This window comes from Bos mutus, chromosome 11, assembly GCF_027580195.1.
Source record: "Bos mutus isolate GX-2022 chromosome 11, NWIPB_WYAK_1.1, whole genome shotgun sequence".
NCBI classification, from domain to species: Eukaryota; Metazoa; Chordata; class Mammalia; order Artiodactyla; family Bovidae; genus Bos; species Bos mutus.
In genome coordinates, this window is record NC_091627.1 from 38,665,943 (window position 1) to 38,692,847 (window position 26,905).

A 26,905-nucleotide genomic window follows, 5' to 3' on the forward strand; every position below is an offset into this window, starting at 1 on the left:
ATGTCTGATTCACATAGGGAACTTGCTATTTCTGATGCAGCCTCTCCTGGTTCTTTGTTGTTTTTTGTTTTTTTTTTTCATGAAAAACCTCACGAAGGCAAAGGAGGGCCATGGAAGACACTCGTGACAAAATCCAAAGGCCTAGGACTGACATAAGACAAGATTGGAAGCTGAAAGGAACCAAAACCAGCTAGAGGCAGATGGCGTAAACATGTGTGTAAGAGACACACAGAAAGAGCCAGAAAGGGGGATAGTAAGGAGCTGAATGACGTGTCTCCATCAGCTCAGTGGGGAATCCCCCAGAAAACCCCAGCCCACCCACCCACTTGAGCTGAGGAGCTGTGAGGGGGACCCTTTACTGACTCTACTAATTCCCCAAGCCAGACACGAAGCAGAGTAGATACAGGGAAAGGTGACCAAAGCAAAGAATCCTGGTGGAAAGGCATCCTTTATGTATCAAAGAACCAGACATTGGGGATAGGAAAAGATGCCACCTCAGAGAGGCAGAGAGAAATGGGGAAAACCAGTTAGAAACAGGAATCGGACTGAGTACCGTGCAAACAAATTTCTCTCCTGCTTAAAGCTGATGCCAACACAAGAAGGACTAAGGTGTTCTGTCCACCTTTCCTTTGACAGACACAGTCTGAACCTGTGTTGTGCAACACGGTAGCCACAAGCCACCAAGCAGTTACTGAGTAACTGGAATGCAGCTAGTGCAGCAGAGAAAATAACTCAATTTTAATTTCAATTCAATTTAAAATTGAAGCAGTATACAATATTTTTTCGTAACACAGGAAAGCAGCATTTTTTGGTGGGGCCACGACTCACTTTAACTGTTACATTGTACGGTGTGCTTGTCAGCCACATTGCATCTTTTCTAGTATTATACCGAATCACAGCACCAATCCACTTGCTGTCAACATATTGATTCACTGATATCATCTATGCATTAATGCAATATTTTGAATGTGTTTATTTGAATATGTTCTACAGACAGCATGAATTACAGTGATACCTATATAAATTGTAATTCATAATTACATTTAAATATTTAATTATAACATTTTCTAGTATGAAAAAATAACCATGGACATTTTAAAAATTTTTAAAAGGTGGCTTACTGATGTGGAATTGAGTGAAAAGGCAGAAGCACTGTGATTGATAACAGTAAGCAAAGAGATTCAATTGCATATACAAGTTAGTGAATTAACTGGACGGCTACAGTTTTTTTTTTTAATATAAATTTATTTATTTTAATTGGAGGCTAATTACTTTACAATATTGTAGTGGTTCTGCCATGCATTGTCATGGATCCGCCACGGGTATACATTTGTTCCCCATCCTGAACCCCCCTTCCTACCTCCTTCCCCATCCCATCCCTCTGGGTCATCCCAGTGCAGCAGCCCTGAGCACCCTGTCTCATGCATTGAACCTGGGCTGGCGATCCGGACAGGTACAGTTTTAATCGGTACCATCTTATAGAAAAACTCAAACGGACTTTCTCTCCAACCCAGTACTTTGGATCTACTGGGTAGGATAATTGATATTATTCATTTCACCTGTCTCATTTTTATTTTTTAAAATGTGCTACTGCACTACTAGATAATTCAAACTTACATTTGTGGCTCACTTTATATTTCTATCACATAGCACTGATCTACACATATCTTGGGTAATACTAATTTTTAAATTTCTTCTTTATTTTTAATTGGAGGCTAACTGCTTTACAAAGTTGTACTGGTTTCTGCCGCACAACAGTGCAAATCAGCCATAAGTGTATGTATATATACATCCCCTCCCTTTTGAGCCTCGCTCCCCCTCTCCCTCCCCACCATCTAGCCCCTCTAGGTGGTCACAGAGCTGCAGGCTGGGCTCTGTGATTTACAGCAACTTCCCACTAGCTCTCCAGTTTACACATGCTAGTGTATATATGTCAATGCTACCCTCTCCATTCAACCAACCCTCTCCTTCCCCTGTTGTGTCTGCAAGTTTGTTCTCTACGTCTGTGTCTCTATTCCTGCCCTGCAAATAGGTTCATTAGTACCATTTTCCTAGATTCCATATACATGTGTGTTAATATAGGATACTTATTTTACTCTTTCTTGACTTACTTGACTCTGTATAAGAGGCTCTGGGTTCATGCACCTCAATTCAACTGACACATCCGTTCCTTTTTAAGGTTAATAATAATTATAATAGCTACTGTTGAGCATATATTGTATTGTGGCAGACATTGTTCTAAATACTTTATATGAATAATTATCTCAGATATCTCTTTTAAATCTCATCAAGAAAATTATTTATCTTCTTGGTGACTTCATTTCCCCCATTTTTTTAAAAAAAGAAAGAAAAACACAGTATGGGTCTATGACAAAAGAACGATTGCCTTGGAATGTGTAAAGGCAAAGCTTATCCCTGAAAATAATTCACTTAATTATTCAGAAGAAACATTTAGGGAACCATTGGGCATCCTCAATATTTGACGGAAGAACAGGATTCCAAATAGGAGGAGAAAAATGATTAGCATAACATAACATAAGAAATTCTCTGAGACTGAAGATTTTGGCTTAAATATTCTGTATTCAGAACATCAAGGCCAAGGTTAATTTTCTACAATCACCCTTTTCCTCCTTCCCAAATAAAAAGAGATTTGATTTTTAAAATGCTTATGTGTATTTAAGAGGGCTTACCAAATCCAATATAAGAAGGTTTACCAAATATTTAAATAGTATTCTTGTCACTACTGTTTGGTTTCAACTATTCCCCCCTCCAGCAGGAGTCCTTCTAAAAGAAATGAAGCATCTGCAGAGATCATGAAAAATTTAATATTAACGCCTCGAGAGACCATAGAAAATAGAAAATACTGGTTAGCTTAAAAAAAAACAACTTTACTTTTTAATAAAATGTATACAGCAGAAAATTTATTATTTGGTTTATTTCTGTTTTAGCAACCTCAGGACTTTTTGGTTGTAAAAATGAAATGTGGATTTGGGATAGTTGGCATTAATTTTATTTGTCACTATCAACCTCTCTTTCCCTCCAGTTGTTATTGTTTAAGTTGCCTGCCTGATCTGATAAACTTGTTTCCTAAACCCAGCAAGCATGTGGGAACAGGCAGAATGTTTCACTGCAGTGCTGAAAATTATGGCTCTTTCCTACAAAAGAAAAAGATCAACTTTCATAGGATTTTAGAGAGTATAAGGCCTTTAGCAATCACATCTATTTCCCCCTTTCATTTTATTTTGTAAATTATTAAATCAAATCTAAGCACTGAAGAGGCCATTTTAAAAGTGTAAACATACCATCTACTTTCACTTTTTGTGTGTTCCAATCTTTCAGCAGTTGTAATCACAGTATGTATATCACTTTATGTTCTGCTCTCTCCTCTTAATTTTCCTAATTCTACACAATCATATTTATTATTTTATTAAATTTATATTCTTCCATCGTATTGATACATTATAACTTATTCAATGTCCCTACTATTTGGTTATTCAGGTTTTTTTATGATATGACTAAAATCTTTATAATTAGCTTTGTAGATTTTGTTCTTTTTTTGACCTATTTATTCCTTGTGATACCAATACCTGGATAATTATGAATATTTCCTGTTGTCCTCCAAATTTACAAGGATATCCAATTCTCAGCCAGCCAAAACACGTTCATTTGCTATACCTGTTTAACACTGAATTGTCTCTTTTTCTACTTATACACTTTTTTGTGAATTATCTGCTTGCATGTTTTGCCCATTTTAGGGATCCTGATGCTTTACTAACACATTTCTAGGAATTATGCACATATTATAGAACTTCATCTTTTATACCCAGAATTTATTATTATGCATTTTTCCAATTTCATATTTTCCTTTTAGTAGAGGCAAACTTTGGGAGAAAATTTTTAAATCATACCTATCCATCTTTTCCTTTGTATTCCTTCTTATTACCTCAATGGTTAGAAAAGTCTCTTTTTTGATGAAATGTTGTAATCGTTGGGCTGGATGATGAATAGGTACATGAGGTTTCCTTTTACTATTCTGCCACTTTGGGTGTATGTTGGGAAAAGTTTATAATAAAAAAAATTTTTTTTAAGTAGCTCTTTCCCACTGTTAGAATAATCACTTCATTTTCTTTCTGCCAGTTTTTCTCCCACCCCTTCCATGTTCCAGTTGAGGAAACTCTTGCCCAGGAGGTTAAAGCAACTCTCTTACTATATGACTCATTTTGCGTCCCACCCACTAAACTTAGCCACAACATCTTCTGTTTTGGGCCTGGGGAAAACAGCCAATGACAAGGCTATTTGGAAAGAGCTAGAATTCAGTTTAAGAAAATTTGGCTGGAAGATCCTAAGTAGCTGGTGCTTTATTCCTGCAAGCTTACTGCAACCCTGCCTCACTAATGAGCCATAATAAGACCAGGGGTGTGCTGATAAACTTAACAGCTGGCTCGCCAAGGAAAGAAAACCCTGATCTGTAGCCATTTCTTTGGTGTAAATATTTTCAACATGATTCAAGTTACTTATGTGGTGTCACTGAACTTAGAGTTGGTAATCAGTAGACAATGGTATGCCATTATATAGTATTTCCACCATACAGACACAAGAGATGTAAAGAACTTCAAGAACATATGTAACAGTAAAAGGTGGTAAAATAATTAGAAAGTGATGGAGTGTTTTCAATATAATTTACTGATAAATATTTCTACCTTAATATAATTCATTTAATGGCTATATATATAATATATAGTGGCTAAATAATGGCTATATTTAACAATTAGTTTGAAAAAACCCTGAACATTTAACAGTCATTTCTGATGGATTTCCCACGTGGCTCAGTGGTAAAGAATCCATCTGCCAAACCATGAGATGCAGGAGATGTGGGTTCAACCCCTGAGTTGGGAAGATCCCCAGGAGGAGGAAATGGCAACCCACTCTAGTATTCTTGCCTGGAAAATCCCATGGACAGAGGAACCTGGCAGGCTACAGTCCAAGGAGTTGCAGAGTTGGACATGACTGAGTGACAGAGCATGCACTCTGATGGGTTGATACAAGAATTCCCCAAGATACCACTGGGAGAACAGTAACAGAAGCAGGATATTTTTTCAAAAAAACTGTGGTTAAAAAAAATGACAAAACTTACCATTTTAATAGTTTTTAATAGTTAAGAGTATCTCTTCCCCATTGCTATAATATTTGCTTTATTTTATTCCTATTTTCTATGTTTTATTCTACTTACTTCAAAATTCAGTGGCATTGATTACATTCACAACGTTGTACACCATTACCACTATCCATTCCCAGAACTTCTCCATCATCCCACATAGAAACTTCCTACTCATTAAATAATAACTCATCATTTCTCCCTTACCCCAGACTCTGCAAACCATCATTCTGTTTTCTGTCTCTATGAATTTGAATTTTATCCTATATAGGTGGAACGATATATTTGTTCTTTTGTGTCTAGATTATTTCACTTGGCATAATGTTCGCAAAGTTCAACTATGTTTGAGTCCCTATCAGAAATTCACTCTTTCTTAAGGTAAAAGCAGGGTTTTAAGACCAATATTTAAGGCCACCATGAATGTTCAGCCTGGAGGGAGAGTGTGTGGGTGTCGCTCCGTCTTCTCACCTCTGAGGTATAAGCCTTCCTCAGATTCACCAACGTATAGAAAACCCAGGGAATCAAGTCCACCCAAAGCATGGCCCCAGTGAGGAGGTCACAGGCAACTTTAATAGGGAGCACAAAAGAATCTGAAAAAGGTAGAAGATCCCGTGTGCATGATTAAAATTCCCCTATGTTTATATTTTCATTATATCCAGACCAGTATTTCAACCTAAAAGAAGTTATTACAACTAAGTGGTTGTGAAAGTGTGGTTCCATGACCAGGAACATCACCATCAACTGGGAATTTGTTAAAAGTGTAAATTCATAGGCCCAACCTCAGACCTACAGAATCCAAAACTCTGGAGGTGGAGTTAAGAGGCTCCCCCACATGATTCTGATGCATTCTCAGATTTGATAACCACTGCTCTAGAGTAATGATTCTAGATTCCAACTACAGATACCTAAAAGGTTCCCAAACCACCCCATGGGCATTTCATAAGTGGAGGTTCTCATTCATGATTCTTCACCAACAGTAAGGTAATGGGGGATTTCCCTGGTGGTCCAGAGGTTACGACTTTGCCTTCCAATGCAGGGGATATGTGTTCCATCCCTGGTGGGAAGCTAAGAGCCCAAATGCCTCTGGGCCAAAAAACCAAAAACATAAGTAATAATGTTAACAAAATTCAATAAAGACTTTAAAAAATGGTGCATATTTTTAAAAATCTTTAAAAAAGAATAAGGTAATAGGGAAAAAAATGAGCAAAATTTTGTTAATAGAAGGGGGGAGTCATAACATTAACATCTTTTAATATGTTATACACATGCATGTGTACATAGTTATGCATAAATATGATTCAGGATATATGTCTGCCAAAGATTATTTGAATAGTAGAGTTCTCAAAACCATCCAGTGCAAGCACACCTTACTCCTGGAAGGCCTGATCTGTTAATTTACACGATCTGTGAAACTCCAGATTCCAGTCTTCTCCCACGTTTGAGTGTTGGCCTAGGCTGTAGGGCACACATTCAGTCCAGGAGCTAGCAGGCTGCGAATCCACAACAAGGGCAGAGCTCTAGTCCTTGCTTCAAGATCTAACCCCACCTGTGGGAGCCAGTTTATTCTGGCATCAAGCTGAGGTAGACTATTGTGCAAGATTTCTGCCAGGATTAGCAATCAATCTCTATTACATCCTCCTTCCTCATTGAGAGAACCTTCATGAGTTGAGGGACTGAGTTTGATAAACCAGGGAAGTGGGACTTTCCTAGGAAGAAAGAATGACTGGTCCAAGGCAAGCCCATTCCAACTGCCACAGTGGTTTATGAGTAGTAACGTGACACACTGCGGAGGTTGAGAAGTAAAGGCAAGCCTGTCTGGAGGCTTGGAGTAGGAGTGTTCCCCATGCTAAAATGACTGAGTCAGCCTACCAACTTCCCCCTTTCTTTTGGCCTTGGATGAAGGCACGACTTGGGCTTCCCTGGTAGCTCAGCTGGTAAAGAATCCACCTTCAATGCAGGAGACCCCAGTTCAATTCCTGGCTTAGGAAGTTCCCCTGCAGAAAGGATAGGCTACCCACTCCAGTATTCTTGGGCTTCCCTGGTGGCTCAGACAGAAAAGAATCCGCCTGCAATGCGGGAGATCTGGGTTTGATCATCGGGTTGGGAAGATTCAATGGAGGGCATGGCAACCCACTCCAGTATTCTTGCCTGGAGAATCCCATGAACAGAGGAGCTTGGCAGGCTGCAGTTCATTGGGTCGCAAAAAGTTGGACATGACTGAGCAGCTAAGCACAGAAGGCATGACTCAAGTGTCCGGAGCTATGGCTTCAAAACGATCCTAATTAGTACAGAGGGTAAGGCAGCTGGCATGGTATCTTGGGAAAAGCTTTTAAACTTTAGCGGGCACAAAAATCCCCTGGAGAGTGTTTAGAAATACAGATCTGGGGGATGTCAGACTCTAGAGCTTGAGTCAGTAAATCTTGGGTGGGGCTCAGAGACCTTACTCAATTAAGTTTCAACATGCAGTCCTGGTTATTCTCACATCCAGCTCTGAGCCCTGACTCTCAAATAGGTGGTCTCTGCATGAGACCCCTCGTTTCAAAACTGCCACTTGCTGTGTGTGCAGGCACTCATCGTCTTCACTTAAACATTTGAGGGCTTCCTTGGTGGCTCAGTGGTAAAGAATCCGCCAGCCAATGCAGGAGACCCGGATTCGATCCCAGATCTGGGAAAATCCCACATCCTGAGGAACAATGAAGCCCATGCACCACAACTACTAAACCTGTGCTCTGGAGCCTGAGGGCCGAGCTACTGAAGCCTCAACTACTGAAGCCCACAGGCCCTAGAGCCCGTCTCTGCATCAAGAGAAGCCGCCGCGATGAGAACCCCATGCTTCGCAACTAAAGAGTAGCCCCACTCTTTGCAACTAGAGAAACGCCCACACAGCAAAGAAGACCCAGCACAGCCAAAAATAACAAATAAATAACTGTAAAAAAAAGTTTATTTTGCTCCTATCAGGTACGAGGCATTGTGAAAGAAACAAAGTTGAAGATGATTTTGCTCTCAAGAAGCATGAAAGCCAGTAAGAGAAACAAAACTAGTATGTAACCAATCCAATGACAAAGCAGCACTGGGCAGCTATTAACATTAGAACTTCAAGGAAGGGAGAGACTGCAGACTAAGTAATCCCACCTCACTTCCCCCACCCAAGAGAGTCAGAGATTTCATTTGATTAAGGCTCAGATAGGATTTTAACAGCAAAGAGTCCATAGGCAAAGACAGTAAAAATGAGGCTTTCTCTCTGATTATGACTGATATGACTTATTTGGAAAACAGAATATCTGACCTTTGAGCAATACAGGTTTGAACTTCCCCAGGACAACTTATACCTGAGTTTTTTTCACTAAATGCTACTGCACCACTACACCTTCCACAGTTGGTTGAATCTGCAGATGTAGATCCCAAGATATCCAGGATCAAAGGATAAGGCAGTAGGGAAGTAGGAAGTGTAAAGTGATATGTGGATTTTTCAACTGGGCAGGAAATGCATTAAGGGTCAAATGCATTAAGTTCGGAGTTTGGCTGGTTTAAGGATATGATGGGAGTGGAGACAAAGAATGGAACAATCATTTTTTAAAATGGGTCATTTGGACCTCTGTGTTTCCAGCGTAGAGGGAGCAGGTTCAACCCATGATAGGGGAACTCCAATGACAAATGCTGTGCAGTGCGGTAAAAAAAGAAAGAGAAACTTTTTCAGCAAGTGGATCATTCTGTAGGGCTCAGAGGTTGGAATAAATTTTCTAGGCCGTGAAAAATCACACATGCACTCAGCACACACCTTTGGTGAATGCTCACTAGGCAATGGGCCAGAGGAATGGGGCTCTGTGGTCCTGATCTCAGAGGAGCTCAAAGCTGAGAGGAGGGCACAAGTCTGTAATCAAGAAAAAATAAAGCGTGGTGGGGGGATCACAGGGAGGCAAGGGCACACAGAGGAGGACCCTCACCCAGATTACATCCAAGACAAACCTTGAAGAGTTGGCCTGGTGTAGGACAGGGAAGCTGGGAGTCTTGTTTCTCCAAGGCTGAATCTCTGCCTCGATTTCCTTCCTGGTACCCAGAGTTTCCTTTTTATTTACAAACGTCTATCACAAAACTGGCGGCTTCCCAGGTGGCGCCAGTGGTAAAGAACCCACCTGCCAATGCAGGAGGCATAGGAGATGCAGGTTCGATCCCTGGGTTGGGAAGATCCTCTGGAGGAGGGCATGGCAACCCACTCCAGTATTCTTGCCTAGAGAATCCCATGAACAGAGGAGCCTTGTGGGCTACGGTCCACGGAGTCACAAAGAGCTGGACAGGACTGAAGCGATGTAGAATGCATGCACACTAGCATGATCTTATAACAGTGCTAAACACAGAAGCAGATGCAGAAGAAAATAGGAATTTATAACTTAGGCCAGCAACTCATACTATGGGATCCCTGGAATCTCTAAGACCTAACTCCCAATAATTGGTCCTGTCTCCCAAGGGCCCACAGAATGACGTTAATTTCTGAGGGCCCTCAAGCTCTGGCCTCTGGACTAGCCCTACTCTGGCTGAATGGCTCTCCTCCATGTCTGTGCATAAGCCCTTCTTCTCCTATTCCCACCTCCAAGATCATTCTCATTCCCCCTTCAAGAAGCCTTCTCTGACCACCCATGATGGGGTTCGGTGCACCTCCTCAGTTCTATGGCAGGCTAGGCACAGTGCATTGAAGTGCATTCACTTCTCATGCAGTCCTATGAGTTTTTATTTGTTGATTTGCTTATCTCCCTAAGGATGGGGTCTTGGTATTTTACCCTTGAATATATAGCATTTGTCACATTGTATAATAAATAAATGAACCTTTATCCATTTGGTGGGGGCCACTGACATTCTGCCCACCAACTGAAGGCCCTTCCATGCGCATGTCCAACCATATCTTTCAGATAAATTCCTAGTATTCAAATGGATGGAACACAAGTCAATGGATTTTAAAATTTTGAGAAACACACTGCCAAATTTCAGGGCAATTCTTAACACAGTGTCTAGGCATTTGACTGATCTCAAGCATCTTGAACATTTAAGACAAATTCTTCAAAGGTGGTGGTTCAGGTTCCCACAGCAAAGCTCTCTGTCCAGTTCAAACATAACTGAACAAGTTACTCCCAATAAAACCAACACAACAGGCAGATTCCTGGGTCCCACCCTGTCATACTGCATCAGAACGCTGGGGGCAAAAATCTGTATGCTGTGCAAGCTTCCAGGGGGATGCACCCAAAGTTTGGAGACAATGGCTTTAGAAGTCATCTTAGTTTAGCCTTCTCCCCTTCCTAGCTCCATCAGAAAGGGGCTGTGGGACTTCTGCCCAGATATCTCTGGTGACAGAGCTCCTGCCAACTCCAAACCCATCCAGCCTGTGGGTTTCCAAAGTCATTTCCTTAAATTTAACCAGAACCTGCCATCCAAAACACTCCTGCCCAGCTCTTCCCAGGGCCACAAAGAGTGAGCTGATTCCCTTATTCACAAGCCAAGCCCCTCCTGAATCCAGGGCCGTTAACCTGTATTCCCACACCACTGCCAGCTCCAGTTCTTCCCACCATAGTTTACACATCCGCTTGACCAGAAGAAAAATGAAAAGGAAAAGAAAAACATTTGGTCAAGATTAGTTTATAAACCAGGAAGCTAAAAATCCAAATGCCAAATCACTCTGAACCAAGCACTGATAGAGCCACAGTAAGGCAGGGAGGCTAAGGGAACAGGCTTTAGTATCCATTGTGTGTGTGTGTGTGTGTGCGTGCACACATGCATGCTCAGTTGTGTCCAACTCTTTGCAACCGTATGGACGGTAGCCCGCCAGGCGCCTCTGTCCATGGGATTTTTCAAGCCAGAATACTAGAGTGGGTTGCCGTTGCCTCCTCCAGGGGATCTTCTGGACCCAGGGATTGAACCCAAGTCTCCTGTGTCTCCTGTATTAGCAGGTGGATTCTTTACCACTGTGCCATCTGGGAAGCCAGTATCCAGCAGCTGGATTTAAATCTTCTTGCAAGGAGTCCAACCCTTGTACCACCACTTGGAGCCTTGGGATCTCTTCTGTAAAACAAGTTTAATAATCCTGCCTCAGGTTGAAAAAAAAAAAAAAAGATTAAATGAGGGGACTTCCCTAATGGTCCACTGGTTAAGAATTTGTCTTCCAATGCAGGGGCACAGGTTTGATGTCTGGTTGGCAAAGTAAGATCCCACATGCTGCAGGGCAACTAAACCTGTGCGTTGCAAGGTTGAGCCCGAGTGCCACAACAAAAGGCCACGCATGTTGTGATGAAGATCCTACATGCCACAATTAGCATGCTATTCAAAGTCCTTCCAGGGAAGACACTGCAGCATCTACCAAACTGCCTCCATAAGTAGCCCTCATTGCAGTGAAAGCAAACTCCCAAAGGTTACATTTGGGCCAACTCACAGCCCAAAGTCCAAACAAAAATTTTAGAAGTTTATTCTTTTATATAAAGAAAGTATTTAAATTTTGAATCCTACCACAAAATATACTTGTAATTGTTTTAGTATAAAAAGCGTTTTTATCCTCAAATGTCTGGATAAAATTGGACAACCAAGGAAAATCTACCCTCTCCTTTATTCTGAATCATCAGGTACTCCTTGGCACAACATCTGTTACTCGAGTGCCTCCCCTCAGCTCCATCTCCCTTGGAGAAGAGCAGGCTTAGTCTATCAGCAGATGAACAAGGGCTGGGAAAACAGATGAGCTGCAGATATAAGAAGAGAAATGGGCCACAAGCTACAGTTTGAAATGACCAGGCGGTCATCCCCTTCAGACACTGAGGACTGGCCTGCTTGGACCTGACTACACGTTACTCTCTAAAAAGCTTTCAGACAAAAAATATCCCTAACCAAATGCAAGCATATCTAGGAGGGAAATTCACAGCATTTTTGACCCAGTAGTTGTGTGTATGTCTGCCTGCGTTTGCACTCGTGTGTATCCCCAAAGCAAAACAAATCTGATCTAAGCTGAGGGAGGCAGCCTGGCCTTGATCAGAAAGCACCCTGGGAAGTCAGCCGGTCCTCGCAGGCTAAGGATACCCATTTCCTCATTCCTGCCCACTTCCTCTGTTGCTTGCTCTCCCACCTCTGTCATCTGAGAATTCCATGGCAACTAAAGAGCTAGAGCTTCCCTATCAACAGAGTTACCTGCAATATAAGGAGAAGGCGGAGGGTTCTAGAATTGATGGGCAATGGGATGCATCATTTTAGACGGGGGTGGGGGGGGTGGGGCGCGGAGAATCCTATTCATTCTTTCCACTGTCAACTGAAGAGAGGCAGATACTCACTTTTCCTGAAAGCTGTGGGTTACTCAGGTCTCACACGCTCCCAACAGCTTACAGAAGACTTTCATCAATTTGGGAAGCACTTACAGTTGGGCAGATTGTTGAAAAGCAATAACCTCTTTGGTTCCAGAGTCTCCAGCTGGTCAAAGCCACGACCATAGAGTAAGACTGGGCCATTCGCAGGCTCAGTTCATGGATCTCACAATAATAACAGATTCCCATGTGCCAGGCATTGTACTGAAGCCATTAGCTCCACAAGGAGAGAAAGAGTAAGAGACCAGGAGAAAGGAGTAAGTTTCTTAAAAGGAGTAAAGAAAGAATTAAAAAAGCAAAGCGTGGGTGTTAGAGTCAGTTCCAGGGAATATTACTCAATCCTTTCTTTGTAACTCCTAAATCCAGCACAGCGCTTGGCACATGAACTCGATAAATAACTGCAGTGACCTCTGACATTCTAAGCTCCACACACTGCTCCAGAGGTCCTCTGCAAGGGGCGGCTGGATACGGGCGGTGTCTGCCTCCCGCTCGCCCGCCCGGAGCGAGTCCCGGCCGGCTCCACCCTGTGCCGGCGCCAGCACCTCCGCCTGGGCGCGGCGCCCGACCGGCCACCCCCGCGAGGCCCTCCAGAGCTGCCGCACCCCTTCTGGAGCCCAGGACCACCGGCCCGGGGCCCCCTTACCCCAGAGGCCGAGATGGGACGGCGCCCGTTCTCTGCTGCCACGGAGATCACAACCAGGCAGGGCCGGGCAGCGGGTCTTATCCCGGACGGACCCGCCCCGCTTCGGGGTGGAGACTGAGCCTAAGTTCCTGGTTGTCCCTCTGCTCACGAGACCGGAAAGTCCTCCGCGGGCGAAGCGCACCTGGAGTCCGGAGAGTTGGGGATGACGCTTCTGGCTCGTCCCCCGCCGGGATCCCAGATCGCCGGCCCCCCCGGGTTCCCGCGAGTCGGAGCAGTGGGAATCAGATCGCGGGTGCCCGGGCGCCCCTGCACTCCAGGAGGCCCGCACCCAGGGCCTCTCCTGCCTGCGCCCTGCTCCCACCGCGGCCGGGATTGCCGCTCAGAGTCAAAGCTTCCTCCCCGGGACACTGCACTTTCTCATGGCGAAGTGGAAAGTGGAACGGCACATTTACATTCCCGCGAATCTCCCAGTCGTTCCACTTCTCCCTTGAGAAAAACCGAGTTCCCTTTCTTGGGGAAGCTTTTGGGAATGGGAGTTTGGGGCAGTTCCAGAGCTTTCTGTCTTTACTCATAAATTACCTGGGTTCGCTGCTGGTCCGTAGCTCCAAGGTTCGGCCTTGAAGCCGAGCTCCCTACCCCTTGTTATACAGTCTTGTATGTTAGTATCTGCCTCTCCTACAGGACTCGAGCTTCTTGAAGACACTGACTGTGGTCATTGCACACACACCCAATACCATGCTGGCTCATGGCAGGTCCTCAGTGAATGCTTGCAAAATGAACCCATTGGGTATATAAGTAAATTCGGACTTTTATTTAACAGAAGGTAGGAAGCTTTGGTGGAGAAGGCAATGGCACCCCACTCCAGTACTCTTGCCCGGAAAATCGCATGGACGGAGGAGCCTGGTAGGCTGCAGACCATGGGGTCGCGAAGAGTCGGATACGACTGAGCGACTTCACTTTCACTTTTCCCTTTCATGCATTGGAGAAGGAAATGTTCTTGCCTGGAGAATCCCAGGGACGGGGAGCCTGGTGGGCCACCGTCTATGGGGTCGCACAGAGTCGGACACGACTGAAGCGACTTAGCAGCAGCAGCAGGAAGGTTTGGAGAGTGTGTTTTGTATCCAACAGATCTAATGACTGTTAGGACCCTTATAGCTGTAGAGGTAACGATAAATTATTTCCTGAAGAGGCAGCTAAAGAGGGTGACTTAATATGGTTAAAGGCATGGGTTTTGGAACCACACTGATTTGGATTCCACCCCCACCTCTGCTTGATACTCTGAAGTTTCTGAACTTCAGTTTATGAACTAACGTGGAAGAAACTAAATTAACAAGACAAACAGTGGAAAAAGAATGAAAAAAGGTTAATTCATTTTCTCAGAGGGATTAGAAAGACTACTTATTCCTTAAAAAGTAAAAAATAAAAGGTTAGAAATTGAACAGATGCACCCTGCCAAGATCACCTTTACTAGGCAGGTGTACCCAACTCACAGCGGCCCTTTTCTTTCCCATGACTGCCCTCATGCCGGGTTGGGAAGCCACAGTCGGTGCTAACTTTATAGGATACCAAAGGCCAAGGACTGATCAATGAGAGCCTTCCTATTCCAGAGCTCCCATGGGCTTAGCCTGAGGCTAAATTTCTGCAGAAACCACTCCTGTGTTGTTTTTCCCTTTGTGCAATCCTGTTTGACTCATAGGTTTTCCTGAGAATATCCCCTCACAAAGCACTTACACAAGAATCTATATCTTGGGCTTTGCTTCTAGGCCACCTGAGCTTCAAGTATTTTATTTTATTTTATTAAAAATTTTATGAAAAAAACATTTTATGAGTATTTAAAAATTAGTATAATCATTGAAATTAAAGACTCAAAGAAGCCTTTAAATTAAGGACAGCAGGGGACTTCACTGGTGGTCCAGTGGCTAAGACTCCACACTCCCAATGCAGGAGCTAGATCCTCTAGATCCCCATGCCCACTCCAACCCCACTCCTCCTACCCCTTCCCACATCCCCTCACTTCCCATTGCAAGTAAAATCCACATGGCACAATGAAGATCTGGAGTGTCGCAACTAAGACCCAGCATAGTCAAATAAAGTAACTGATTAAAGATAGAATGAGCACATGCATTGCCTCCTTTGAAATCTGACACAAGCAATAGTAGATTTTTTTTAAAAGAGTGAACTATGCCATTTGTACCAACATGAATGGACCTAGAGATTATCATACTAAGTGAAATCAGAAAGAAAAGACAGACATAATATCACTTATATGTGAAATCTAAAATATGATATCAATGAACATAGCTAAAAAACAGAAAACAGACTCACAGAGAACAGACATTTGGCTGTCAAGTGGAAAGAGTTTGGGAGAGGGAAGGATTGGAAGTTTGGAATTAGGAGATGTGAACTATTAGATATAAATAAGATGGATAAACAACAAGGTCCTACTATATAGCATAAAGGACTATATTCAATATCCTGTCTGTAATAAACCATAATGGAAACAATATGAAAAAGAATATGCATATGTATAACTGAATCACTTTGCTGTTCAACAGAAATTAACACAACATTGTAAGTCAAATGTACTTAAATCATTTTTTTTAAATAGTAGATTTAAGAAAACTCACAAATCAAAAGAGGGAAAATAATTAACTTTTGGAAACTGGAAAGCAGATACTGCAGGTAATAATTGACTTAGCAGACCCGAGAAAACTGACTCCTAAGCCAGGAGTAGGGAAAGCCAAGAAGCAACATGATTTTATAGATTTACCCAGGATAACCCAGTTATTGCTGCACCAGGTCCTTCTAAAAGTAGGTATGTAATTAAGACAAAAAACAGGAGGATTTTCCTAAGTACGTACTGGAAGCAATGAATCTCCTCCACATACTTCCCAATACGACACAGTTGCCACTGCTCTCTCCCACTTGGGTGGAAAATTGGAAACATTTTCTGGAGGGATAAAGCAGAGGATCTCTGGAATGGGGCATACAAGGTATAGTCAAGATGTTCTGGTTATCTAAGGCTGACAAATAAACTACACAGATTTTGATGACTAAAATCGATGGCCATTTTCTTACATCTCATGATTTTGTAGGTCTGAATTTGGACAGGCCTTGGCAGTTCCTCTGTTTTGTGTGACATCAACAGAAGTCACTTGGCCTCACATGAGTCAGAATCAGATCATATCAGATCAGATCAGTCACTCAGTCGTGTCTGACTCTTTGCGACCCCATAAATCGCAGCACGCCAGGCCTCCCTGTCCATCACCAACTCCCGGCCAACTTCACTCAGACTCACGGCCATCGAGTCAGTGATGCCATTCAGCCATCTCATCCTCTGTCGTCCCCTTCTCCTCTTGCCCCCAATTGCTCCCAGCATCAGAGTCTTTTCCAATGAGTCAACTCTTCACATGAGGTGGCCAAAGTACTGGAGTTTCAGCTTTAGCATCATTCCTTCCAAAGAAATCCCAGGGCTGATCTCCTTCAGAATGGACTGGTTGGATCTCCTTGCAGTCCAAGGGACTCTCAAGAGTCTTCTCCAACACCACAGTTCAAAAGCATCATTCTTCGGTGCTCAGCCTTCTTCACAGTCCAACTCTCACATCCATACATGACCACAGGAAAAACCATAGCCTTGACTAGACGAATCTTTGTTGGCAAAGTAATGTCTCTGCTTTTGAATATGCTATCTAGGTTGGTCATAACTTTCTTTCCAAGGAGTAAGCGTCTTTTAATTTCATGGCTGCAGTCACCATCTGCAGTGATTTTGGAGCCCCCCAAAAATAAAGTCTGACACTGTTTCCACTGTTTCTCCATCTATTTCCCATGAAGTGATGGGACCAGATGCCGTGATCTTCGTTTTCTGAATGTTGAGCTTTAAGCCAACTGTTTCACTCTCCACTTTCACTTTCATCAAGAGGCTTTTGAGCTCCTCTTCACTTTCTTCCATAAGGGTGGTGTCCTCTGCATATCTGAGGTTATTGATATTTCTCCCAGCAATCTTAATCCCAGTTTGTGTTTCTTCCAGTCCAGCGTTTCTCATGATGTACTCTGCATATAAGTTAAATAAGCAGGGTGACAATATACAACCTTGTCTTACTCCTTTTCGTATTTGGAACCAGTCTGTTGTTCCATGTCCAGTTCTAACTGTTGCTTCCTGACCTGCATACAAATTTCTCAAGAGGCAGATCAGGTGACCTGGTATTCCCATCTCTTTCAGAATTTTCCACAGTTGATTGTGATCCACATAGTCAAAGGCTTTGGCATAGTCAATAAATCAGAAATAGATGTTTTTCTGGAACTCTCTTGCTTTTCCATGATCCAGCGGATGTTGGCACTTTGATCTCTGGTTCCTCTGCCTTTTCTAAAACCAGCTTGAACATCAAGAAGTTCACAGTTCACATATTGCTGAAGCCTGACTTGGAGAATTTTGAGCATTACTTTACTAGCATGTGAGATGAGTGCAATTGTGCGGTAGTTTGAGCATTCTTTGGCATTGCCTTTCTTTGGGATTGGAATGAAAACTGACCTTTTCCAGTCCTGTGGCCACTGCTGAGTTTTCCACATTTTCTGGCAGATTGAGTGCAGCACTTTCATAGCATCATCTTTCAGGATTTGGAATAGCTCAACTGGAATTCCATCACCTCCACTAGCTTTGTTCATAGTGATGCTTTCTAAGGCCCACTTGACTTCACATTCCAGGATGTCTGGCTCTAGGTGAGTGATCACACCATCGTGATTATCTGGGTCGTGAAGATCTTTTTTGTACAGTTCTTCTGTGTATTCTTGCCATCTCTTCTTAATATCTTCTGGTTCTGTTAGGTCCATGCCATTTCTGTCCTTTATCGAGCTCATCTTTGCATGAAATATTCCTTTGGTATCTCTGATTTTCTTGAAGAGATCCCTAGTCTTTCCCATTCTGTTGTTTTCCTCTATTTCTTTGCATTGATCGCTGAAGAAGGCTTTCTTATCTCTTCTTGCTATTCTTTGGAACTCTGCATTCAGATGTTTATATCTTTCCTTTTCTCCTTTGCCTTTTGCTTCTCTTCTTTTCACAGCTATTTGTAAGGCCTCCCCAGACAGCCATTTTGCTTTTTTGCATTTCTTTTCTATCGGAATGGTCTTGATCCCTGTCTCCTGTACAATGTCACGAACCTCATTCCATAGTTCATCAGGCACTCTATCTATCAGATCTAGGCCCTTAAATCTATTTCTCACTTCCACTGTATAATCATAAGGGATTTGATTTAGGTCATACCTGAATGGTCTAGTGGTTTTCCCTACTTTCTTCAATTTAAGTCTGAATTTGGCAATAAGGAGTTCATGGTCTGAGCCACAGTCAGCTCCCGGTCTTGTTTTTGCTGACTGTATAGAGCTTCTCCATCTTTGGCTGCAAAGAATATAATCAATCTGATTTCGGTGTTGACCATCTAGTGATGTCCATGTATAAAGTCTTCTCTTGTGTTGTTGGAAGAGGGGGTTTGTTATGACCAGTGCATAGTTATTATCAAAAAGACAACAAGTAACAGTGAGGATGTGGAGAAAAGGGAACTTCTGCACTGTGGGCGGGAATGTAAATTGGTGCAGCCACTATAAAAAACAGCATGGAGATTCCCCAAAAATTAAAAATAGAACCACTGTATGACCCAGCAATTCCACCTCTGGCTAATTATCCAAAGGAAACAAAAGCACTAATTAGAAAAGATATATTCACCTCTATGCTCCTTGCAGCACTATTTATAATAGCCAAGATATGAAAGCAACCCAAGTACCCATCAAGAGATAAATGAATAAATTATATATATATATATATATGTATATACACACACATACATGGGCTTTCCAGTTGGTACAGTGGAAACGAATACATCTGCCAATGCAGGAGACATAAGAGATGCGGGTTCAATCGTTGGGTGTCAGGAAGATCCCATGGAGAAGAAAACAGCAACCCACTCCAGTATTCTTGCCTGGGAAATCCCATGGACAGAGAAGCCTGGCAGGCTACAGTCCATGGAGTCACAAAGAGTTGGACATGACGGAGTGCACACACACACACACACACACACACACACACACACATACTTATATAAGATTTCATTCACATGTGGACTCTAAAAGACAAAACAAATGAACAAAGATAACCAAACAGAAACAGAGCCATAGATACAGAGAACAAACAGCTGTTTGCAGTGGGGGAAGGGGTGGGGGAAGGAGAGAAGTGGATGAGGGAGGTTGCTGCTGCTGCTGCTAAGTCGCTTCAGTCGTGTCTGACTCTGTGCGACCTCATGGATGGCAGCCCGCCAGGCTCCGCCATCCCTGGGATTCTCCAGGCAACAACACTGGAGTGGGTTGCCATTTCCTTCTCCAATGCATGAAAGTGAAAGGTGAAAGTGAAGTCACTCAGTCATGTCTGACTCTTAGCAACCCCATGGACTGCAGCCTACCAGGCTCCTCCATCCATGGGATTTTCCAAGCAAGAGTACTGGAGTGGGGTGCCATTGCCTTCTCTGATGAGGGAGGTTAAGAGGTACAAACATTCAGTTACAAAATAACTGAGTCACAGGTGTGAAGTGAGTCGCATTGTGGGGAATACAATCAATAATATGTAATATATTTTTATGGTGACATAGGACAGCTAGGCTTATCATGGCAATCATTTTGAAATGTATAGAAATATCAAATCATTATGTTATGTACCAGGAACTTTTATATAAATGTGTGTGTGTACATGTGCATATGTGTGTGTGTGCATGTATATATATGTGTATGTGTGTGTGTGTTTAAAATATACACCAGACAAGACTTTTTAGAAAGCTCACTTGGTAGTATTCAGCTGGCAGATGGGCCAGTCTGAAGGATTCACTCACATGTCTGGCACCATGGCAAGATGAACTGGAAGGCTGATCTCAGCTGGCACTGTCCATCAGAACACATACATGCCCTCTCCACATGGCAGTATCAGGATGGTCAGCTTTCCTACGGAGGTTCAGGGCAAGATACCCAAAAAGGATACTCCCAGAAATCCAAGCAAAAGTTCCTGGGCTTCTTATTACCTAGGCTGGGCAGCTCTTGAATGTTATGTCTATTGCATTCTATAGCTCATGGAAGTCACTAAGGCCAGCCCAGATTCAAAGAAATCGAATTGGGTTTCATTCCTGAATGAGGGATTAGCAAAAAAAATTGTACTCACCTTTAATCTACCACACAAGGATAGGAGAATGGTACTGAAATTGAAGATCTATTAATACATGAAACCTAACATAATGAATATTGAGCTGCTCAGTATTCTTCCTTCACTTGACTCCTACAACACTGGCAACCAAGATGAAGAGTTTGAAATATTCTTCTCTGGGGAAGAGTGAAGACCTAAGAGACTGTCATCAGTTATTTAATGAAAACTAGAGCTACCCTTCAGTAAATTCACCGTCGTCGAACCCTACTCCTTATACAGGCATACAGAGCTTCCAGGGAGCTTTTTATTTTAATTTAAATTTTTTGATTTTTATTTTTCTTCTAGCTTTATTAAGGTATAATTGAAATACAACACTGTATAAGTTTAAGGTGCACAGTGTAATGATTTGACTCACATCCATCATTAAATGATTACCACAATAAGTTAGTGAGGATCCATCATCTCATACAGATACAAAATTAAAGAAATAGAAAAAAACGCTTTGTGTGATGAGCATTCTTAGGATTTACTCTCAACGACTTCCATGTGAAACACATATCAGTGTTGACTATATTTATCTTATTGTAGATTACATCCCTAGTACTTATCTATCTTATAACTGGAAGTCTGCAGTACCTTTTGACTGCCTTCATCCACTTATTTCTACCAACCCACCTCCAAACTCTGGTACCCACAGATTTGATTGTTTTTTCTGTGAGTTTGTATGCTTTTTTGTTTTTGAAATATAACTGACCTCCAACACTGTTAGTTCCTATTACAAAATGCAGTGATTTTTCTGTAAATATCAAAATGATCACCATAAGCCTAGCTATGATATGTTGTAATACTAAGATATTACTTAGATATTGACTATATTCTGCACACTTTCATACCCATGACTCATTTATTTTGCAACTGGAAGTCTGTTCCTTTTAATCTCCCTCATCTGTTTCTTTCCAGCCCCATTCCCTCTGGTGACCACTTGTTTGTTCTCTATAATTCTGTTTCCATTTTGCTATGTTTGTTCATTTGTTTTGCTTTTTTAGATTCCAAATATAAGTGAAATCATACCGTACTTGTCTTTCTCTGTCTGACTTATTTCACTTTAACACAGTACACTCTAGGTCCATCCATGTTAAAAATGGAAAATTTTCATTCTTTTTTTTTCCAGGTAGCATTTTACACCTCAGTCTTAGGGTTGCTGGATAAAATACAGGATACTTAGTCCCTTAGGATACTTGACTGCAAGGAAATCAAACCAGTCCATCCTAAAGGAAATCAGTCCTGAATATTCATTGGAAGGACGGATGCTGAAGCTGAAGCTCCAATACTTTGGCCACCTGATGTGAAGAACTAACTCACTGGAAAAGACCGTGATGCTGGGGAAAATTGAAGGTAGGAGGAGAAGGGGATGACAGAGGATGAGACTGTTGGATGGCATCACCAGCTGGATGGACATGAGTTTGAGCAAGATCCGGGAGTTGGTGATGGACAGGGAAGCCTAGTGTACTGCAGTCCATGAGGTCGCAAAGAGTCGGACACGACTGAGTGACTGAACTGAACTGACTTAAAGTGGAATTTCAAATAAACAGCAAAGGATTTTTTATTAAACTACAAAATACTTAAATAAGTATGCCCTAAATGTTGCATGAGATATATTTATACTAAAAATTATTTATTGTTTATCTAAAATTCAAAGTTAACTAAGTGTCCTGTTTTGTTTTGCTAAGTTTGACACTATTAAGTAAGAGCAAACAGTCAAACGGCATCAGAATTTAAGGGAAGGATCTCATATGAAACAGAACAGGAAAAAAGAAACTTGGAAGAAACAGATATAGGAAGAGATGAAAATTTTGAAAAATCTTTCATTGATCTCCTTTGAGAAATAAAAATAGAATAGAAATAGAATAGATTCTCTGAAAAATGAACACTCAGAGAACCAAATAGAAGTCAAGTTAAAAATATAGCAAAATTTAAAACTTGGTAAAATAGTAGAAAGATGGGGCTTTCCTGATGGCTCAGATGATAAAGAATATGCCTGCAGTACAGGAGACCCAGGTTCAATCCCTGGGGTGGGAAGGTCTCCTGGAGAAGAAAATGGCTACCCACTTCAGCATTCTTGCTTGGAGAATTCCATGGACAGAGGAGCCTGGCAGTCTGCAATCCATGGGGTTGCAAAGAGTCAGACATGACTGGTTGACTAAACACTTTTACTTTCACAACACAAAGTTGAAGAAATGTCCTAAAATGTAAAGACAGAAGGCAAAAAGAAGAGAAGGATGTAAGAAAGGATAAGAAAATTCAAAAGCCAGCCCAGGATTCCTGGGAAACAGAGGGGAAGAAATCAATTAAGTATTAATAATTTAATCATATATATTTAGAACTGAAGGGCATGATTTTCCACATTGAAAGTGCTCATTGACTCTAGCAAAATGTACAAAACCACACCCACACCTAGGCACACCATGACAAAATTTCACAAGACTGGGTACACTGAATGCTGCTGCTGCTGCTAAGTCGCTTCAGTCGTGTCCGACTCTCTGCGACCCCATTGACGGCAGCCCACCAGGCTCCACCGTCCTTAGGATTCTCCAGGCAAGAACACTGGAGTGGGTTGCCATTTCCCTCTCCAATGCATGAAAGTGAAAAGTGAAAGGGAAGTCGCTGAGTCCTGTCTGACTTTTCTCGACCCCATGGACTGCAGCCCACCAGGCTTCTCCGTCCATGGGACTTTCCAGGCAAGAGTACTGGAGTGGGGTGCCATTGCCTTCTCTGGGGTACATTGAGTAGATCTTTCCAAAGGGAAAAATGAAGTTGCGTACAAAGGATCAAGAACCAGAATGGCATCAGATTTCTCCCTAGCAACACATGAAACTGGAAGACAATGGAATAATGTATTTGCAGTTCTGGGAGAAAATTTCTTCCAGTATAGAGTCTTTGCCCAGCCAAACTATCAGTCAAGTGTGGGGGTAAATAAAGATATTTTCAGACATGTAAGATATTTAAAAAATTTTTATTTCCCAAGAAACTTTTCTTAAAAAGCTTTCAGATGACATGTTCCAACAAAACAAGGAGATAAACCAAGAATTTTTTTTTTTTAATAAATAGCAGAATGGGCAATTGAAAATTGAATGGCGGGGAAGGACAGTTAGTTAACATGATAGTTTTTGAGTCTCATTTTCTTAAATTGTAGAGTATTATCTAACATTTATATAAGTACTTACAATTGCAGGCAGATTCAGATGAGTAAACATCTGAGCTACCAAGGAAACCCTTAGATATAATGTTTTAGCTTGCATGGAGTGTCAATATTACTATGGATGGCATACAGTCATTTACAAAATTGTATTAAACTTCCTGTGGCCGGTTGCATTTTTCAAAATCAGTTGAAATAGTATATTCAGTCTCTTGTGCTCTTCCAACCCCACCCTCCTTACCTAGTCAAAAGATGGCATCTTTGTTCCTATTCTTTGGACCTGAGTGGACTTCTTGGGTGAGCTTCTATAACTGCACAAGAAAGTAATGCTTTTGAAGCTGGCTCTTAAAAATTGATACAGCTTCCATCTAGTTCCCTTACTCAGAGCATATGCCTGCGGACCCCTGAAGTACAGGTGCCCCAAAGTCACCATGCTGTGGAGACCACACAGCAGATGACATGTACGCAGAGAATGTCAGAGGAACCCCAGCTGTTTCAGCCCCAGCAGTTTGAACATTCCCAGACTCAATGGCAAATGTGCTAATGAGGAAAACAGATGACCCCTGCATCATCCCTGCCTCATGGCAACCAGGTGAGAGACCCTGAGTGAGAACCACCTAGCGGAGCCAAGCCCATCTCCAGATTCCTGAGAGACGACAATAGTATATGATTATCACTGCTTCATATCATCAACATTGGGGTGTTATTTCATGTCACAATAGATTACCAGAACACTTCTAGATAGAAGTGTGGGGGCGTCTAGCCCAGACTTCTGAATATCCCTCCCCAGTACTCACTGAAATGGCCCACAGCACATAGAGGAGAAATTTTTACCCTGAGTGGCAAGCTCCTCTCTGATAGCCAGTCTGGCTGCTGGCTCAGAAGGAGGTGAAGACAAAGGCAAGATAACCTTCAGCCCTTTGGGGCAGTGGCTTTGCAAAACATTAAGAAGAAACCTTGCAGGAGTGACATTCCTTGCCAGATGGCTCTCTTCACAATCTTTATAGGCTGCTGGAAGGTAATCGATCGTCCAGCCTAAGATATTAGAAGAAGATTCCAAGGGCATCCAAATAGACAGGCAGGGAGCCAAGAAGAATTAGCTCATCCTCTTTGGGAACAAATGCAAAGCATGTATTAATCTTTTAACATTCAAGGATGAGTAAGCATAAAATAGGATATAAAACCATGAAAAAATTCTGGAACATAGAAAAGAGCATCTAAGAGACAGAAGAAGAAACTAATTTTTCAAGTTTTACAATACGAAGCAGAAGTAAGTTTGAAACTGTTTCTTCTATAACTTTGATAGACTGAACAGAACAAAAAACTATAGACGGGATCGGAGTATAATATTATTTGTGAGGTAGAATAAATAGTTATGAACTAGATTGGATTATTCCATATTCTAGAGAGAAAAGAGTTTTTTACAATCATCTACTGAATAGTCACAAAAACTGACAAGATATTTTTCTGCAAAGAAAACCTCATAAAATTTCAAAATGAAAATAGCATCTCTGGACTTGCCTGGTGGTTCAGTGGTTAAGAATCTGCCTACCAATGCAGGGACATAAGTTCAGTTTCTGGTCCAAGAAGATTCCACATGCTTCAGGACAGCTAAGCCCACACACCACAATTACTCAGCCGGCGTGCCTCAACTACTGAAACCCATGGGCCCTACAGCCCGTGCTCTGTAAGAAGAGAAACCACCTCAATGAGAAGTCTGTACACCGAAACTAGAGAGTAGCCCCCACTTGCTCCAACTAGAGAAAATCCACGAGCAATGAAGACCCAAAGCACCCCAAAATAAAAATTAATTTATTAATTTAAAGAATAGCATCTCTGTCCCTACTGTTTGGACTTGAGTGGACCAGCTATGGAGAAGGCAATGGCACCCCACTCCAGTACTCTTGCCTGGAAAATCCCATGGGCGGAGGAGCCTGGTAGGCTGCAGTCCATGGGGTCTCGAAGAGTCGGACACGACTGAGCGACTTCACTTTCACTTTTCACTGAAAAGTGCATTGGAGAGGAAATGGCAACCCACTCCAGTGTTCTTGCCTGGAGAATCCCAGGGACGGGGGAACCTGGTGGGCTGCCGTCTATGGGGTCCCACAGAGTCGGACACAACTGAAGCGACTTAGCAGGACCAGCTATACCACTTCTTAGCTGATGACCTTAAGAAAATCAATTATTTTTTCTGTGCCTTGGTTTTCTTATTTGTAGAATAGGGATAATAACAGTATCTATCTTATAGGTGCTACTTTATAATAATTAAATGATATATATATGTATATACATATAGAGTTTTTGGCTCATTGTAATTCTATATTATCGTTAACTGTTTTCTGATCAGAGTTAATAAACTTAAAATTCAATAACAAAACTTTGAACTAATTCCTTTTTTAAGCCAATAGTGTTTACTATCAACTAATTGTACAAATACCATGTTTGGGGGCTCTTAAGGAAACTAACTTTGATACCATCCTTCAAAATATTGATAGAATTTGATACCATCCTTCTCAATCATCTCCTAGAATCCACTGATATCAAAGAAAAATCTGATATCCAAATGCTTCTTATTTCTTTGTAAGTAATCTGGTTTTTCTCCCAAGAAAGAGCTCTTTCCTTTGAAGGGCATGTTTAGAGCAAAACTTGTTTTGCTTGTCCTGGTTGGCACTCTTAGATCTATTCACTATGAAGACTGAAATCTTTTCCAAATTCAGAAAAGTTCGTCTATATTACGTATCTCTTCCTTCTTCTCCTTTCTTTCATTCTGGAGTTCCTATCTGATGCTGTGGGAGCTTCTGCCTTATCCTCCAGGTCACTTACCCTTTCTTTCATTGGTTTTTCTTTTCATTTTGGTCCTTTAGCTCTGAGTTTGAGAGAACTCTTAGGATTACTCTGAAGTCCCCTGATTGCACTTTCAGTGTGTCCATTCTACTCAGCCCATCTACCTACCAATTTTGAAAAAATATACCTTTGATTTTTATCAAAGTTGCAAAGGCACATAGTTTTAAGAGACACAAGTAGTTCTAAAAAGTTTGTTACAAAAAGAACAGCAATTTTTCATTTCCTCTCTCTTCCATGTTTCTACCAGGCAACTAGTGCTTCTTTAGGCACAAACTCATCTGGGGCCATAGAATCCACTGATTCTGAGGTTATTTAGTAGTATGTCCCAATCACAAGTCATAGCAGTGTATTAGGTTTGCTAAAATAACATCTATGCCAGGTTTCCAAGAGGGAGTCTCAATAAAGAAAAGTAGCATTTTCCAATTTGAAAAGATACATGCACCTCCACCTTTATTACAGTATTATTTACAATTGCCAAGATATGGAAACAACTTAGGTGTTCATCGGCAGATGAACAGATAAAGAAGATGTATATACATGCAATGGAAGATTACTCAGCCATAAAAAG

General features: G+C 41.9%; 1 protein-coding gene across 2 annotated transcripts in view; it reads right to left on the minus strand.

Moving 5' to 3' along the window:
* Window positions 1-13,252, minus strand: part of ANXA4 (annexin A4) — a 74,851-nt gene extending 61,599 nt beyond the window's left edge. The window contains exon 1 of one of the 2 annotated variants that reach the window (XM_005893590.3): window positions 13,127-13,252. The gene's annotated coding sequence lies outside the window, so the exon portion shown is untranslated. Of the gene's footprint in view, window positions 1-12,453; window positions 12,605-13,126 lie in introns of those variants that run through there. The other variant, XM_070379326.1, reaches the window with a different exon arrangement.
* Window positions 13,253-26,905: the final 13,653 nt, after the last annotated feature.